The sequence below is a fragment of the Humulus lupulus genome, chromosome 3 (genome assembly GCF_963169125.1).
Source record: "Humulus lupulus chromosome 3, drHumLupu1.1, whole genome shotgun sequence".
NCBI lineage: Eukaryota > Viridiplantae > Streptophyta > Magnoliopsida > Rosales > Cannabaceae > Humulus > Humulus lupulus.
The window spans coordinates 117,389,025-117,406,609 of NC_084795.1; the positions used below are offsets into that span (position 1 = coordinate 117,389,025).

A 17,585-nucleotide genomic window follows, 5' to 3' on the forward strand; every position below is an offset into this window, starting at 1 on the left:
TTCAGTGAAGCGTACAATTTGCGGATGAGGTCAGGGTGTTTGGTTAGTCACGTGAACTTGGATCTCAGTATCTCGAGATCGCAAAACTTATGTATATGCTCTAGGATAGAGTTTGTTTGATTGTTTATGTTACTTGATGTGTTACCTTATGCCCGCAAAGGTTTTGGATGATGGATTGGTGATTGGGATGCCTTATTGGCGAGGCAATCTACCGTCCATAAGGGCTCACCAAACTAGGTCGCCCATTATCCACTCCAATTTGGTGGGAATATTTCCTCATTTTTGTGCACTTGACTAGCCGGTTCGTCTGCTGTTGAAGGGTTCAAAGGGACTTATGCTCGCCTGGATGTAGTCCCTGCTCGCCTGGTCTAATTGGGTTGATCTCTACCGACATGACTTGTCTGCTCATTTCTGTGATTGTGAATAGGTTGGTTATTCCTTGGAGTCTGTTCTGACGACACAGTGCTCGAGGTTGCTGTCCAAACAGAATGGCTTATGTTGGGACGATTATACCTTTGGGATCAAGTTCTTTTGGGACCCCACTTTCTCTCCTTCTGGCATTATTATCGGTTGTAGGAGAGGGTAATCGTGACATAATTTTGTCAATACACCTTTGGCGTGGTTGAGGTGGCTCCTTAGTTGAGCATTCTCCAGTTCCATCGTAGTGATATAACCAGCGTTATTGTGGCAGTGGTGCAAATCCGAGCTACCAGTGTTGTTTTGGTCGCCTTCCTGATTTTGGGGTTGTTTTCCAGGATGACGAGGTACAGAGGTGCCCTCTCTACAATAGGGTCTGTTGTATGAAATTCTTTCTTGTCTCCACAATAATGCAGGCCATTACTAAGTGTGTTAAAAATGTGCCATTAGCTCACTAGTCGAGGTTTTAGGTTAAAAGTGGGATTAACTAGAAACAAAACTCGTTTAACATCACTAATTATAAAATTTGGACATTCATTGACAATTCACGATGTATAACAAAACGGCCAATGGGCTAAACATATAGCGGCCAACGCCGTCCTAGGCGCTTTACCAGGTCCTGGATTCGCGGTCTTCACCGAGAGGGTGGCTCCAGCACCCTAAGAGGGTCTTTTCTAGCAGCCTACACTCAGCGTGCTCAACACCGAACCTGACCCCATGTCGTACTCAATTTTCTGCCGTTCTTGTCCTTCGCCATTCTCAGCATTCGCTGTTCCCGACCTTCACTGTTCAATCACAAACATGCATCATATAGCATAATATCAACAGATATTTAAACATATACTGAACATAAACATTAGGTCCATGCCCTGCAATAAAGATAATAGGGCTACGCCCTGCAATACAAGCAATAGGGCCACACCCTGCTCTACAGGTACAAAATCCGAGTGCTAGCTGTCATGCAAGAAACCACGACATCCAAGTACGATCCTCTCTCGAGTCCTAGCGGTAACCTAGTCACAAACCACAAGTAACGACCTCGTTACTATCCGATTTTAAAATTGAACCCTGGAACCAATCCAGTGATCTCAGGACCTCCAATTTTCCCCACACGGGGTGGTGAAATCGTCCCCGAGATCCCTGGGCCTAAGCCCTAAAAACACAAATTTAAGGGCCCTAAACATGGCCTAGCGTCGTGGTTCAGCCATACTGGTGCCACGGCACCCAACCAGGTCTCACTTCATGGTTCATCCCAGCGCTGCGACTCGAAAGAATAGCTCTGCGGCGCTCCTACGCGAACCCAAAAAAGTAGGTTTTTCTCATCATTTTTCTCCAAGCCAAAACTTTCCCAAATCATTCCCCAATTGTACTCAAGATTCAATTGAACCCAAAACTCCAAATAAACAACATTGACAACATAAGAATCAATGGTTTAGAATTCTACAGAAACTTAAACCAAACCATAAATTTTTCAAAACTTGAAGAAATCTTTACCTTTAGATCAGAATTCGACCCTAAGCTGCCTCCAATGCTATTCCAAGCTTCAATCCTCAAATTCCCTAGCATAAGTTTCTCAAAACTTCACCCCAAAGCCCAAATTCAAAAATCAACTTCACATTCCTCAAGAACAGCATAAAAGACCTAAACCACATAAATGAAATCCTTACCTCCTCTGAAATTTTGAGATTCCTAGGTGTGAATTGCTGCTAATCTCCTCTTCAACTGAATTCACTTCCAAATTCCTTAAAAAATCCAGCTGCCTAGTATTGAGCTTCCTCTTCCTTCTTGAAAACTTGAACCAAATTACCAAGGGTCTCTAGAGGAGCCTAGAACATGAAGGCTAACTTCTGTTGTGGGTTTGTCTAGTTTAGTGCTTAAATGACCATTCTACCCCTCCTTCTCACTACCTTCTATACTAAAACTCTAGGGCAACCAATTCCTTTCACTCTTTATCAAAAACACCACCTTTTCCTTATTATTTCAGTAACAACACCAATTCTCAGGTTGCTAGTAGTTACCAATTCACAACTAAACACCAAATTCATGACTCTCTGCTTACACTGTGGAACAGGATCTCCTCATGCCGGAAACACTATACATTGCTCAAAATCATACCCTCAATGGGTTCAAATTACAAATATGCCCCTAATAGCCAAATGGGGCTCACAAGCATATTTAATTCACCTAAACATGCATTTCTAATCACATAATCATAAAATTCACATATAAACATAATTAAATGAATTATTTCCCTCCCAACACACTAATCAAGGCCCTATGCCTTGTTAGCAAATTTGGGATGCTACAACTATCCCCTCCATACAGAAATTTCATCCTCGAAATTACTTGAATAACTTGGGATACCGCTCCCGCATATCTGTCTCAAGTTCCTAAGTTTCCTCTTCCACTTTGTTGTTTCTCCACAGAACTTTTAATAAGGCAATGGTCTTGCTCTACAAGACTTTATCCTTTCAGTCGAGAATCTGAATCGGCTTCTCTTCATATGTTAAATCTTGATCAAGTTCCAAGTTCTCATAACTCAACATGTGCGTAGAATCTAATACATACTTTCAGAGCATGGATACATGAAATACATTGTCAACCCCTGATAGAGTTAGAGGCATTTCCAATCTGTATGCTAACTCTCCAACCCGTTCCAGAATCTCAAAGGGGCCAACAAACCTAGGGCTCAGCTTGCCGCGTACTCCAAACTATTTCATTCCTCTTGAGGGAGAAACTCTGAGAAACACATGATCACCGACTTGAAACTCTACGCTCCTGCGTCTCAAGTCTGAGTAACTCTTCTGCCGACTCTAGGAGGCGAGCATTCGAGCTCTGATCTTCTCAATTGCCTCATTGGTCTATTGAACAACCTAAAGACCAAAACACCTTCTCTCACCCGTCTCATCCCAATCGATGGGTGATCTGCACTTTCTCCCATACAACATCTCATACGGAGCAACTCCGTTAGTCTCCTGATATCTATTATTCACTACAAGAAAAAATGCTTTTAATAACACCGAAAATGTGTTATCAAAACATACCATATTACTTTCTGATGTGTTAAGACCGACTATGTTATCGTAGGTCAGGGTACTTTACGTAACACTTTATCATTATTATACAGATGTGTTATTATACTGTCAACGATAACACATTTTCTGTGTTATTTTAATATATAGATAAGTGTTTAATTATGTTATTTATAGTGGATTATATATCACATTTCAATACTTATAAATTTGTGTTATACTACACTTTAGTATAACACATTTTTTGTGTTATACTATACTTTAGTATAACACATTTTTTCTATTATACTACACTTTAGTATAACACATTATTTGTGTTATATAATGAAGTTTGCATAACACAATTCTTTGCATAAAAAGTGTTATTGTAATAGATATTATAACACATTTTTCGTATTATTTTAATATTTAGATAAGTTTATATTCTCATTATATATTCATTTATATAACACTAATTTATTATATTATATTTTAATTTTTTATATATAATTAAAATTAGCTTTCTAATATATATTAGCATCATCAAATGAACTTGATTTTCAAATAACAAATAGTAAAAACATTCAACATTATATTAACAATCCACAAATTAATTTAAAACATTCAACACTGTCATCAACAACAAAATGTTCTTAAAGTATTCAAGTAGTCTTAAATATTCAACATATAAGCCTTGAATAAGAAAATTCAAGGACGTGTCTAATTTTTTCTTGAGGTATCTGTAATACGAGAATCTTTTCAAGTGGAGAACAAGAATCTCAGGCAACATCCACAAGTCTAGTTTCTTGGTAGCTTGTCTATGTTCCTTGCACCTGGGGCAGTACCTATTGAAAACAAAATGAACAAGACATCGATTAATGGCAATTTATTTCAAAGTTCAAAGTATAAAATTATCTGAATTTGAATAGGTATCCCACCACATGTCATCAGGCCCCAGAGGTTCTTTCTTCAGAAATGCCTCCAAGCATGTAAACAAAGAAATAGCTTCTGGTCAAGTTTTCTTCACGGTTAACCCAGCCTTGTGAACCTCAGGGAGATCCTTGAGAAAGATGATATCATACAAGTTGTGTTCTTTGTCAGTCCAGTCCAAATATACCTTTACAACTCTACTGGAATTTAATAAAGTGTCCTTCTCAATGGGCTTGCAGCTCGAACTGTTTCCATTAGTAACAAAAAGTTGAAAGGATAACGCTTCGCTGGATTTTTCCTCTACTTCTGCATCATCCATTGACAGGTTCTTAGAATTGTAGCTGTTTGATGGTTCTTCAATAACCTCTTTTTCAAATCCATTTTCCTTACCATTCTGGAGCTTAACTAAAGGACGCGCTCTCTTCAAAGGTGACAACAATCTAGTAACAACGGCTTCAACATTGGCTCCACATATTGGCTCTTTTAAATAAGTAACAAAAGGGGTACCGATAAGCTTTCCTTGACAACCCTTAACACTGTCTGACGGGCACCTGAAAAATCCAACTATCTAAGTTAGGAAATCCAGCAGAAGTCTAACAAGCAGTCTGCGTAGATGATCCAAGACATAAAATGACTAGGATACAAAAAATTAAAACACATATTTCTCAAAAGTAGATAATATAGCCAGTATTATCCCGTCAACACTTGACTTGGAGCGCTTGAACTTTATTCATACAAACTTCAGCTTCTTAATGAACAAGTCTTACTTATGGAAGGCCAATAATTATTTTAATTGATACTATAATCCCCTTCTGAAATTACTTAGTTAAAGCTATTTTTCAATAGGTGGATTGGCAACACCAGTTTGTACATCACATGTTTACCAGTGCTATTTACCAATTACATAAGGATAGGGATGCAAGCTTACTTTTCATGTGGTCGATGAATTATTTCAATTCTGGATCTTCCCACGACGTTTTTAGAAAGTCTATAAGCCATAATATGGTCCTCCTCCTCAATTGGAGCCAATAGCTCTAAGGGATTTTCCAAATATCGATAAATCTTATGTTCATAAACCTGGCAATCGAAATTACAGTTACTCAACCACTAGAACTAAAAATAAGGGAATAAATAAAATAAATTGTAGCAGATATCAATGGAAACCAAATTTACCTCTGCAAGTAGAAGAATCTCATCAGCATTCAAGCAACAAGCATTACTTAGTTGTTCACTAAGATCTTTACAACAACCTTGCTTTAGCAAACTAACAGTGTATGGCATAGGAAGACCATTTCCATCGCCGTAAAACACAGTCATGGTTATTTGCCGAGTTACAGTTGAAGGTAGCGGCAACGACAAATACATGAAGGGATCAAAAGTGATTGAAATCTTTCCACATGCTGGGGAAACCAGTGTCGACTTATATTGACCCTGACCATTAACATATAAACATTGTAAGAGAAGAAAATACTTTTGTACCAGTATAGTAAAAAATAAATGCTTATGGTTCAAGGAAAGAAGAAATATAGCTTTCAAGAAAGAAGACTTTAATTTCCACTCACCTGCAAACATCCACTATCAATGAGTCATTCTGGGCCCTGTGATTTTTCCAACACTCAACGGAAACTTCCTCATCTGGGTGACCATCTGAATCCTTTGCTTCTATGTAAGGTTTTCGTTTAACATAATTTAATTCCTCATGCAGTCCATCCAACAAGAATGCAAGAAGTTCCTGCAAAGAGAAAATTTTATGACATGAAGCAATATAGTGATCGTAAAATAGAGTAAACTATAAAAATATATTTATATATATAGGAGTCAGTTCAGTCGGTATGCTTCTTTAGCCTATTGATAGGAACAAAGAATCTGTACGAAAAGTAGTATTTAAATTTTTTGGGGATTGATGATATATGGATAAAGGTGATATATGGTGAACTTTAGATTAAAATAAAGAATTCAAAATTGATTTCTTGATTGATAGTAAAAAAAATCCTGTTGTGACGACCCCATATTATATATACATGTATGTGTGCTACATGTAAACTACCCTGAATGGTTTATCTCATTTGCAATATGGACAAACTAATCATACAAAACATATCTAACAGACCCTAACGTCATAAAGTACAGATAAGCACAATACAAATTTGTTTGCTGAAGCCACACAAAGAGGTTTTAATTTTAAAATCATCAGCTCAATGAAGTGACTAAATATTAATAAGAAAAGCATTTGCCCAAGTTAAAAAGGTTGAGAAAAAATAAAAGCAAAACTTAGACTTAGTCCCAGTATCATCTGCAAGCACAAGTCCAACACCAGAGTACTATAAACATAAATAACTGATTGATTTCTCCAACTTCATGCGCTAAAATTTATCCCAAAAATAAACATCAGGACATAAAAATACATTAAACATTGAAGTATTCAGTATTGAAAGCTTTGCGATTATTATTCAATATACAATACTAACTTGAGAATCATGCTGGTTATAGCCATTGAACTGGGGAGCAAATCGAGCTAATTTTCCCTTGAAAACACGTGGTGCAATTGTAGTTTGCCTTGAGGACCATAATTTCCTCAACAGCTCACCAAAGGCGATTGCAAGCTCACCCTGCACAGCTAAAATATACTTTAGAAATTGTATAAGCACCAGACCTACTTAAAATTCAAGTTATCCCCATAAAAAAAAATAGAAAGAAGATAAAAAAAGAACTAAAACCTACATGCATTCCCAAAGGATTTTCAGTATTGATCTCATCTTTGTAATCTTGCAAGAAATACTCAACAAGAGGAGGCGTGTGAACTAAACATTGCAGGGCACTGTTCATAAAGCAAGTATTTCCCAGATTCTGCAATCCTGCCAAACCTCCCCTTTCTCCTTTTGCTGACTTGTAAACATCATATCCATCATCAATATCTGAGAATGACAAACTTACAGCATTTCCCTGATATAAATTAGAGCTATATCCAGTTGAATGGCCATTTGACATTGTAGGCCCCCAACAATTGTAACTGAAGACCTGGATGGTTCTATAGATACCAAAGCCAACTCATTTCCTATGTAAACGCATAAAAATGGAGAACATTAGTACAAGTAACCAAAATTATATGTACTTTTATATTCACCATATCAATATGTTTCATGAACCTATAGTAAACACAAAAACATCTCAGAGAAGAAAATAAGAATCAAGACCCAAACCAACACTAAACTATTATCCGTTTTTTTCCTCAAGAAATGTGAGCTAAAACCCTAAATAAATCATACCCATAAAAATTGAAGCAAAAATAAGTATAAACATTAAGTGCTAGAATAAAAAAAATGGGATGAAAATTTAAAGTATAAGAAACATATACGACTGTGAGAAATTGGTGATTGTGAAACTAAATACAATGGTCCCATATTCAAGAAATAAAAGACCAACAGAAAAAAGATAAATAGAAAGATATAGGGATAGAGATTTAGGGAGAAATAGACAATAATCATGTATGAGAAAGAAAATAGAATTGCAATCCTAAATGGGAAACATCTTCACTTTATCTTTAATAATCACATGTAATAAGCCCTCCAAATGTTCAAAATTTCATAATTGTTTTTTACTAACAAAGATGTTGCACCAAAATGAAGTAGCCGAACCATGCAAATCTAATTCTAAACAGCTTAAAGATGGTGCACCTAAAATTGTTAGCCTAAACATAGAGAGATAATCGAAAGCTCCATCTAGTTAAATTCAGATTCCAGACTTCTAACCCCAAAACTAATAGCCTAAACATAGAAATACAATCGGTCTACTCAAATTCACAATGCACATATCTAAGCCTAAAGAAAACCAATCCTCATTCATTTAATTTAAGTTAATTTTGGTTAGAACTTAGATGACAAAGGATCAAATATATTGAGCAAAAATACTGAGGAAAATTACCTGTTGTTTGAGCCATTCATTGTAAAGTTGTTGCCAACCAAGTTACTGCCAAAAAAAATGACAGTTTCTTTTAAACAGAAAGAGTTAACCAAATGGTACAAGCATGTTAACCCAAGAGAGAAAACTAAAGATGTATTACAGATAAGAGAGTGAGCTAATGTTGAAAAGAGATTCTGGAATCTGTCCATTTAACTTGTTAAAGCTCAAATCTCTGTAAAAAAAAAAAAAAAGTGCAACTTCATGAGTGAACATGAAAAGTTAATAGTGCAAGTAGGGTAGTTTTGAGTTTCTTAATTAACTTACAGTTTTTGTAATTGTTGGAGCTCTCTGTTATTCGATGGAATTGTACCAGTGATATTGTTGTACCTAAGTACTCTCCAGGTTTTTTTTAATAGTTGCTAGATTATATCTCAAAGCAGAACATCACAGAAGAAAAAAGATATGTTTGAATTTGAATGCTTTATTAGAAAGGGTGTAATAATGTGTTGAAACCATGTTACTTACAAGGTACTTAGAGACTTCATATCCTTGATAAATGCAAGAAAAGAACTTACATTAGATATTTCACTTAACCGCCTACAGATAATTCACAATAAAGATTGTTAGCATTAAAAACGTGCATATAAATATGAATGTAATTAATAAATGGATCTTATGGGAGAAGGAATACTTATAAACCATGTAATTAATAAGTGAGACAGAGAACGTACCTCGTTACAATAATAAAATCCATGCTTATTAATTAATTAGATACTAAGGTTAGCCATTATTTTTTTCTTAAATTTAAAACAACTGAATAATAGAAACAGTGCCAAACTCATAAATTTCAATTATGTTGCACTAAAAAAACCATACCACAACCCTCTCACCCTTAACACAAGTCAAAAGTTGGAAAATTTTATTGAAAGAACTGAAACCAACAAGAAAAAATAGCTCAAAAAGAGACGTTTATTAAATTTTGATTTATTAAAGTTGAATAAAGATATTTAGTCTTCAAAGTACACGTTTTTAGCTCATTTTCAAGTAGTGGGACAAAAGTGAAGCATATAATTGTAAATTTTGATTTCTATTCATTAAGATTTGTCCACTAAAAAAAAATATAAGAGTGTAATCCCCCATTCTCTCTATTCTGTAGCCATTAAATAATTTATTATACTTGCCATGGAATGAGACCATACCAAACTAGCTAAGATTTGCTAGTAGACATTATCTAACTTGACATGACCTTCACATAATTTAGATTTCTATTTTAATTTTTTGTTATCAATATGGGGCAGAATGTTCACAGAATCATGCAAACGCATCAGACTGATGAAAAGTTAAGATTTTTAATTTCCCTCTATTGGTTCATCTCAATATTCAAAATTGTCCCCTGTTTCTATATCTTATACTTTTCCCTGGTAGATTATGTATCTTTTCAAAATGAGTATAAAGCAATTAAACATTCTAGAGCAAATGACTTAGTACTTTGAGTGCCTTGGTACTAATAGAGAGTGTTACTTGAAAACAAGTACAGAGCAATTAGTTGAACATGTTCTGCTAGTTGTTCACTACCACACTAGCACTTCAACATTCTAGTGCCACACTATTCATTTCATATTTTCATTTGACATCTCTTTAGCAATCAAGTCATTTGCAGAAAAGAGAAAGTATTATGATGGAAAAATAATTCAGAAATCATTACAACTCCCAACTTAATTTCCATAATACTAACAAATGTCTAATTATTATTCAACTATATCATTAAACCAGAAAAACAGTTGATGCACATTTTAAACTAGAAACAAAGAGGTCTGAGATTCATAGCCCAGCAGCATAGAAAAACAAATATCTAATTAATATTCAACTATATCATTATGCCATGTAGCGCACACAGATATGCATATATACATACATACTATTTAGCATAAAATAAAAACCAAAAAAAGTTGAAAAGGTTGTTTTGTTTTTGCATTTTATAGAGAGTTTCTTAGGAAATTTTCTCTGCTTTGTTCTATTTCCTCAAATGCAAAACTCTGCAAATTATTTATATATATATATATATATGAACAAAAATGTTTATTATTTGCTAAAAAAAATTAGAAAGAAGACTACAACTTGAGATAATAGATAACCCCAAAAACAAAAAATACAAACTTAAGAAACTTTACTCAAAATGTAAACCTAGTTGAATGGAGAAAAAAAAAAGTGTTATTTTGAACAAAGAACTAAACAAAATCAATCTGGTTTCCAAAGAAAGTCAGTTTATTGGAGTCCTTGTATTCTTTATATAAAGTTAGAGCAATGTGTTCAAGATGCATAAATATTACTCTATTAAGAAAAAGTTACAGCAATTGCGCCCCATATGAACCTAAGAACAAGATGGAAAAAAATATATAAAATGTCACAAACCACATTCAGCTCATTAATCTCTTTAGGGAATAAAAAAATATTGATAAGAGAAAAATCAAAATTAAACCATCAAGCAAACAAAACGAATAAACTTACAGACATTAAACATTAAACTTAGAAAGCCCACAAATCATACAAAAATAAACACACACAACATATAACATATAGAATTACTTCTTACTATATCCAAAATGAGCGAAAGAAGAATTTAGTTTTTATGTTTTCTTCACAATCAATGGACCATTAAGCTAATCAAACAGAGTATAAAAAGAGAATAGATTATTCAACTGACAGAACATGACACACTAGACAATGTAAACATTCATCGATGAAGAATCAAGCTTTGCACTCTCTCTTCTTTATAGAGGCTACAAGCATAAACACGAACCAAGACAAAACTACTCATAATGATCAACCCAAACCTTCAATTATATTGAAACATACTATACAGGGCATTAATCAGTATTATTCATCAACAATTAAAATGACAATAATAACAGATTAATTCTTATGAATGCTTTGAGCAACCTGTAGTGATCTAATCTCATCTAGTTGGAGAGCATTGATAATAAACAAATGTTGATAATTAAAGAATATCTAAAACTAAAGAATAAAAAACTTAAAAGTAAATAATAACACTAATCAATATACTTATAAGAATGTGAAATAGATCCCACCTATAATGGTAGAACCTTTAAGGTTGCCCACACTCTAAAATTGCAACACCGTTTCTTTTAGTAATTTAATCTAGCCCTGAAACCACATCAATTTGTCATAAAACAATGATAAATAAACTAAGAACTTTTGATATTGAAAAAGACAAATAAAATTTTACAGCTTTACAAGACTTACTGATCATTTCATGATATTCTGTTTTAATACTTATCTATATATATACACATGTAAGACATGAATTATACTATGGAAAAAGTAAAGATAAAGGTAATATTTAATTTGCTTTGAACACTCAGACAAGTATTTTTAAGCCAACACAACGGAGAGTAGAAATATTCAATGGAAAGAGAAAGGGAATATACATGAGCATATGTGCTAATATAATATATTAGCATGTGTGACATGGGAATATGTAGGCCAAGACTTTTGGTGATGAGAACATACAACAAACATACCATCATGTTAACAAGCATTTATATTTAGACACATGATATATAACACACCTCACATCTCATCTCCTATACACATAAATGATTGTCTTTCTAATCTCCTCTGTTAATAATAAAAAGTCCAATATGACACAATTAGCAATCTGCTTTTAATGCTTGTGTTTGGAGCATATATTAGCAAAACAAAAACAAGTATAATGTTTGCAATTTCAGCAACTACAGTAATACAATTATAACAAACAAAAAAAAACCCTAACACATCACAATTTTTCTGCAAGAGAAGCATGAAATAGTGTTGTCACAGGAAAAGAAAAAAAAACCCTAACACATCACTTTTTCTGCAAAAGTGATTTCTAATTTATACGAAAACATGAACATATAGACATGGTGATGAATCCTAAACTAAAAGCAGAATGAATTCAAGTCATCAGGAATGCATCAACTTTTAATTCTTGAGACAGCACTTTACATCTACAAATTTAGAACAACTTGTACCAAAGCAATTTATATCCCAAAAGATTTCTACTTTAAGTAATCTGTTCAAAAGTGACCTTAGTTTTGAATGCATGCCATATTATGAGATAAGAAACACAGGAATGTAAACAGATACACGCATAATTACCTCTTTGTGAATTACATTTGCCCCAGCATGAGTTCCGTTCCCACCCAGCACAAAAAGGATGTTGATTCCTCTTTCCTAATATCAAATTAATAAATGTTTTCAGGTCAGGAATCATATGTTCACAAAATAATTAACTCTAAAGAAACTGAAACAAAAAACCTCCATGCTGTCCACGATTTCACTTATGCCTGGTCCTCCACATGAAACTCCTAACAAGCTTCCACCGGATAGGTGAACGTTTTGGACCACTTTTCGGGTTAGCTGATAATCACAATCCAACAACAAAAAACAAAGTAAAAAACTTAAGAATCAAAAAACCAAAAGGGGTTTGGGAAATTTTGAGAGATGAGCAGGTAAAGTGAAACATATATATATATATATATTTAGAGAGAGATAGAGAGGGAGGGAGGGAGACGAAGATGGGGGTTGAATCGGGTGATGGTCTAGGTCTGGTGGTGAGGAAGTGTTTGGGAGGGTAGGATCTCTTAAACGTTGGCTATAGAGAGGACCTCGTCGACCTCCCTACCGCACGCCCAAATGTTGAAGAAAGATGAGAAAGACGTTGGCTGTAGAAAGACGAGAGAGAGAGTGAGGAGTTCAGATGTAGCACCAAGCCGAAGAAATGGGGAAAATAAAAGGGTCTCAGAAATGTTGAAGGAAAGGATGGGTCTCAGAAATGTTGAAGGATACGTCCCTGAAATGTTGAAGGAATTGGGTCTCTCTCGGGTCTCACAAATTTTCAGGTCACAAATGAAAAAAAATGCTAAGGGCGCGGGATGGTATATTATTACCACCCTTTTTTCATAAAGTGGGCCTGTACTCTAGCATAATACTTTTTTATTAGTATTATATTCATGTGTTATGGAAATGGGCATTTGGTGTAGTGATTGTATGAAAACTCAATCAAAGGGAGATACTTACTCCACAATCCAACACGCAGGCTCGCAACATATCCTCCAGTACCTGAATTGTCCTTTCAGACTGCCCATCTGTCTAGGGATGATAAGTAGTACTAAACTGCAACTGTGTGCCCATAGCCTTCTGCAGGCTCTCCCAAAACATGGAGGTGAAGGTGGGGTCTCTGTCAAATACTATCGACCTCAGAGCCCCATGTCATCGTACAATTTCCTTCACATACAATTCAACATACTCCTCAACTATATAATTTATCCTAACAGGCAAAAAGTGGGCTGACTTGGTGTACCTATCCACAATCACCCACACAGAATCATGTTGTCCCATGGTCTTCAGTATTCCAACCACAAAGTCCATGGTGATATCCTCCCATTTCCACTCCGAAATTCCTAGAGGCTGCAATAACCTTGCTGGCCTCTGATTTTTGGCCTTCGCCTGCTGACAAGTCAAACACTTGGCCACATAATCCACCACATCCCTCTTCATTCCTGGCCACCAATACAGAGTTCTCAAATCTTGGTACATCTTCATCGTACCCGGAATCCATTGGAATACAAGTCCGGCCTTTATACTTCAGTAATCCCATCTCCAAAATAGAAAAGTCTTTACCCGCTCAATCCATGACACCCTCTTTGTGCTCTCTCAACTGGGAATCCTCCCTTTGTGCCTCCTTAATCCTCTCAAGAAGTGTAGACTGAAGATTGATGTGGGCTAACTTGCCAACCACCAACTCTATACCTGTTCTAGTCATCTTTTCAGCTAACTTGTCTGATATCTGCCTCGAACTGAACAACTATCCTGAGCCCTTCCAACTCAGCGCGTCAGCCACCACATTGGCCTTTCAAGGAAGGTATAGAATAGCACCATCAGAATCCTTTACTAACTTGACCCAACGCCTCTAGCGCATGTTCAGATCCTTCTGACTAAAGAAGTACTTCAAACACCTATGGTCAGTGTATATTTCACAATTCTCTCCATATAGATAATGCCTCCAAACCTTAAGTGCAAATACAACCGCCGCCAATTATAGATCATGTGTGGGATACCTCTGCTCGTACTCCTTCAACTGTATCACCGCGTAGGCTATCACCTTTCAAGCTTGCATCAATACACATCCCAAACCCTATCTAGAAGCATCACAATAGACTACAAACTTCTCATTGTCTGATGGCAGACTCAATACTGGAGCGATGATTGGTCGCCGCTTTAGCTCCTTGAAACGGTTCTCATACCTATCTTTCCATACACACTTTGTCTTCTTCCATGTCAGTTCAGTCAATGTTGTGGCTATTATGGAGAATCCCTTGAGGAATCATCGATAATACCCTGCCATTCCTAAAAAGCTCCTAACCTCTGGTACACTGTTCGGTCTGGGCCAATTCCTCACTGCGTCAATCTTACTTGGGTCAACCATAATCCCCTCCTTATTGAAAATATGACCCAGAAATGTTACTTCCGATAGCCAAAACTCACAATTGCTAAAATTAGCATATAATATATGATCTCTCAATCGCTATAATACAAGGCGTAGATGTTGCTCGTGCTCTGTCTCTGACTGAGACTACACCAGTATGTTGTCAATGAATATGATCACAAACTTGTCTAGATAATCCTTAAAAACCCTATTCATCAAGTCCATGAAGGCTACTAGGGCGTTGGTTAATCGGAAGGACATAAACAGGAATTCATAGTTTCCATACCTCGTGTAGAAAATGGTTTTTGGTATGTCCTCCTCTTTAATCCTAAACTGGTGGTAGCCTAATCGAAGGTAAATCATAGAGAACATTGTCTTCCTTTGTAATTGGTAAAATAAATCGTCGATCCTAGGTAGTGGGTACTTGTGCTTGATGGTCAACTTGTTCAACTCTCTATAATCAATGCACATCCGTAAGGACCAATCCTTCTTCTTCACGAACAACACTTGAGCACCCCACGACGAAAAACCGGGTCTGATGAATCCCAAATCTAGTAACTCTTCTAACTGAATCTTCAGTTCCTTCAACTCTGCCAAAGTCATTCTATAATGTGTCCTAGACACTAGCTCTGCCCTTGGTGTCAACTCTATGATGAACTCAATCTCTTGGTGTGATGGCAACCCTAGTAAGTCTATAGGGAACAAATCAAGAAACTCATATACTAGCCTAGTCTCATCTGGTCCAACTGAAACAACTCTTGAAGTGTCTACAATGTTTGCTAGGAATCCTATGCAGCCCTCTTGAATTAGGTCTCTAGCCTTCAGTGCCAAAATAATAGGTACTCGCGGTCCACTCACTATCCCCATGAATACAAAGGGTACCTCTCCTTCTAGTTCAAAAGTCACCATCTTGCGCTTGCAGTCAATCGTCGCGCCATACTTCGATAACCAATCCACCCTAGGATCATATCAAAGTCCTCCATCGCTAACTCAATCAGATCAACAGACAACTCCCTACTGTCTATCTCCAGTGGCAATTCTCTAACCCATCTCCTATAGACTACCAGCTCCCCAGTCGGAAACAAAGTCTGAAATCCCCAAGCATACAAATAACTAGGTCTACACAACTGATCTATCACTCTAGCACAAACAAATGAATGAGTAGCCCCTGAGTCGTTTAATGCAGTAGAAGAAGAACCAGCACTAGAGATCTTACTTGTCACGACCAAGGGACTAGCCTCAGCCTCAATCTAGGTCAAGGTAAATACTCTGGCAGGAGTGAGACTGACTCTCTATTTTGGCTCTTCCTTCCTGGCTTGTGGGCAGTCCTTCCTCAAATGACTAATGCTCCCACAAGCAAAGTAGGCCTTGATCCTGTACTCTCCCTGATGTCATCGTCTGCATCAAGGACACACTAGGAAACTCCTCTAGTTGTCTCCCCAACCTTGATGGCCACTAAAAGCACCCCGTGCCCTCCTATCCGATCCAAGAGGAACAAAAGAGTCTAGGGACTTTCTCTTCTGCTCACTGGGGCCACTACCCCGGCTAGATCCAAAAGAAAGGAGGCACCATCCTCCAAGCATCGCGCCTAGCAGCACCCTATTTCCATATCTGATCCTCGGCCCCCTCAGTTGTAAGAACCTTGTCCACTACCTATGCATAAGTGGTAGTCCCTGGATCCAAAGTTATCTTGACATCACGGGACATCATGACATTCAATCCCCGCACAAACTGATCTCTTCGTGTCATGTCATTCGGCACAAAATATGTCGTGAACTTCACTAACTGATCAAACTTCAAAGCATTCTCAGTAACCGTCATCCGATTCTGAGTCAGGTTCGTAAACTCTTCCACCTTCACTGCTTGGACTGCGACACTGTAATAATTTTCATTGAACATATTCGTGAACTCTTCCAAGGTCATGACTGCTATATTTCTCCTCTGAGACACCACATCCCACCAAATGCGGGCATCTTCTCTTAACATGTAGCTGGTGCAAGCTACTCTCTCATTTCCTTCCACCCTCATGAAATCCAGGATGGAAGAGATCATGTTCATCCATTGATATGCCTGCAGTGGGTCTAGGCCACCCTTTAAAGTGAGAGGATGTTGTTTCCTAAACCTCTCATACAAAGGTTCCCATCTATTCTCCACTGCAGGTTGGGGTGGCACTGGTACCACAATCTGCGGAATTTGTAACCCACTGCCCTGAGGAGGGGCCTGTTCCCTCAAATGTCGAAGCTCTTCTTCAGTTCGGTGAAGTCTAGCATCCATCTTGGCAAATAATTGTTGCCAATTTCAATCGATAATTTAAAATTCTACAGAAATGTAAACCAAACCATAAAATTTTCAAAACCTCAAGGAATCCTTACCTTTAGATCAGACTTCGACCCTAAGTTGCCTCCAATGCCACTCCAAGCTTCAATCCTGAAATCCCCAAGTTTTATTTCCTCAAAATATCACCCCAAAACCCACATTCAGAAATCAACTTCACATTCCTCAAGAAAAACATAAAGTACCTAAACCACAAAAATGAAATCCTTACCTCCTCTTAAATTTTGAGATTCCTAGATGTGAACGGCTGCTAATGTCCTCTTCAACTGAATTCACTTCCAAATTCCTTCAAAAATCCAGCTGCCTAGTCTTGAGCTCTCCTCTTCCTTCTTGAAAACTTGAACCAAATGACCAAGGGTCTCTAGAGGAGCCTAGAACGTGAAGGCTAACTTCAGCTGTGGGTTTGTCTAGTTTAGAGCTTAGATGACCATTCTACCCCTCCTTCTAACTCACTTCTATACTAAACCTCAAGGGAAACCTAGTCCTTTCACTCTTTATCAAAAATA

The 17,585-nt window shown here is 36.8% G+C and overlaps 1 pseudogene; it reads right to left on the reverse strand.

Moving 5' to 3' along the window:
• Window positions 1-4,000: 4,000 nt before the first annotated feature.
• On the reverse strand, window positions 4,001-17,019 carry LOC133824965 (ubiquitin carboxyl-terminal hydrolase 9-like; annotated as a pseudogene).
• Window positions 17,020-17,585: the final 566 nt, after the last annotated feature.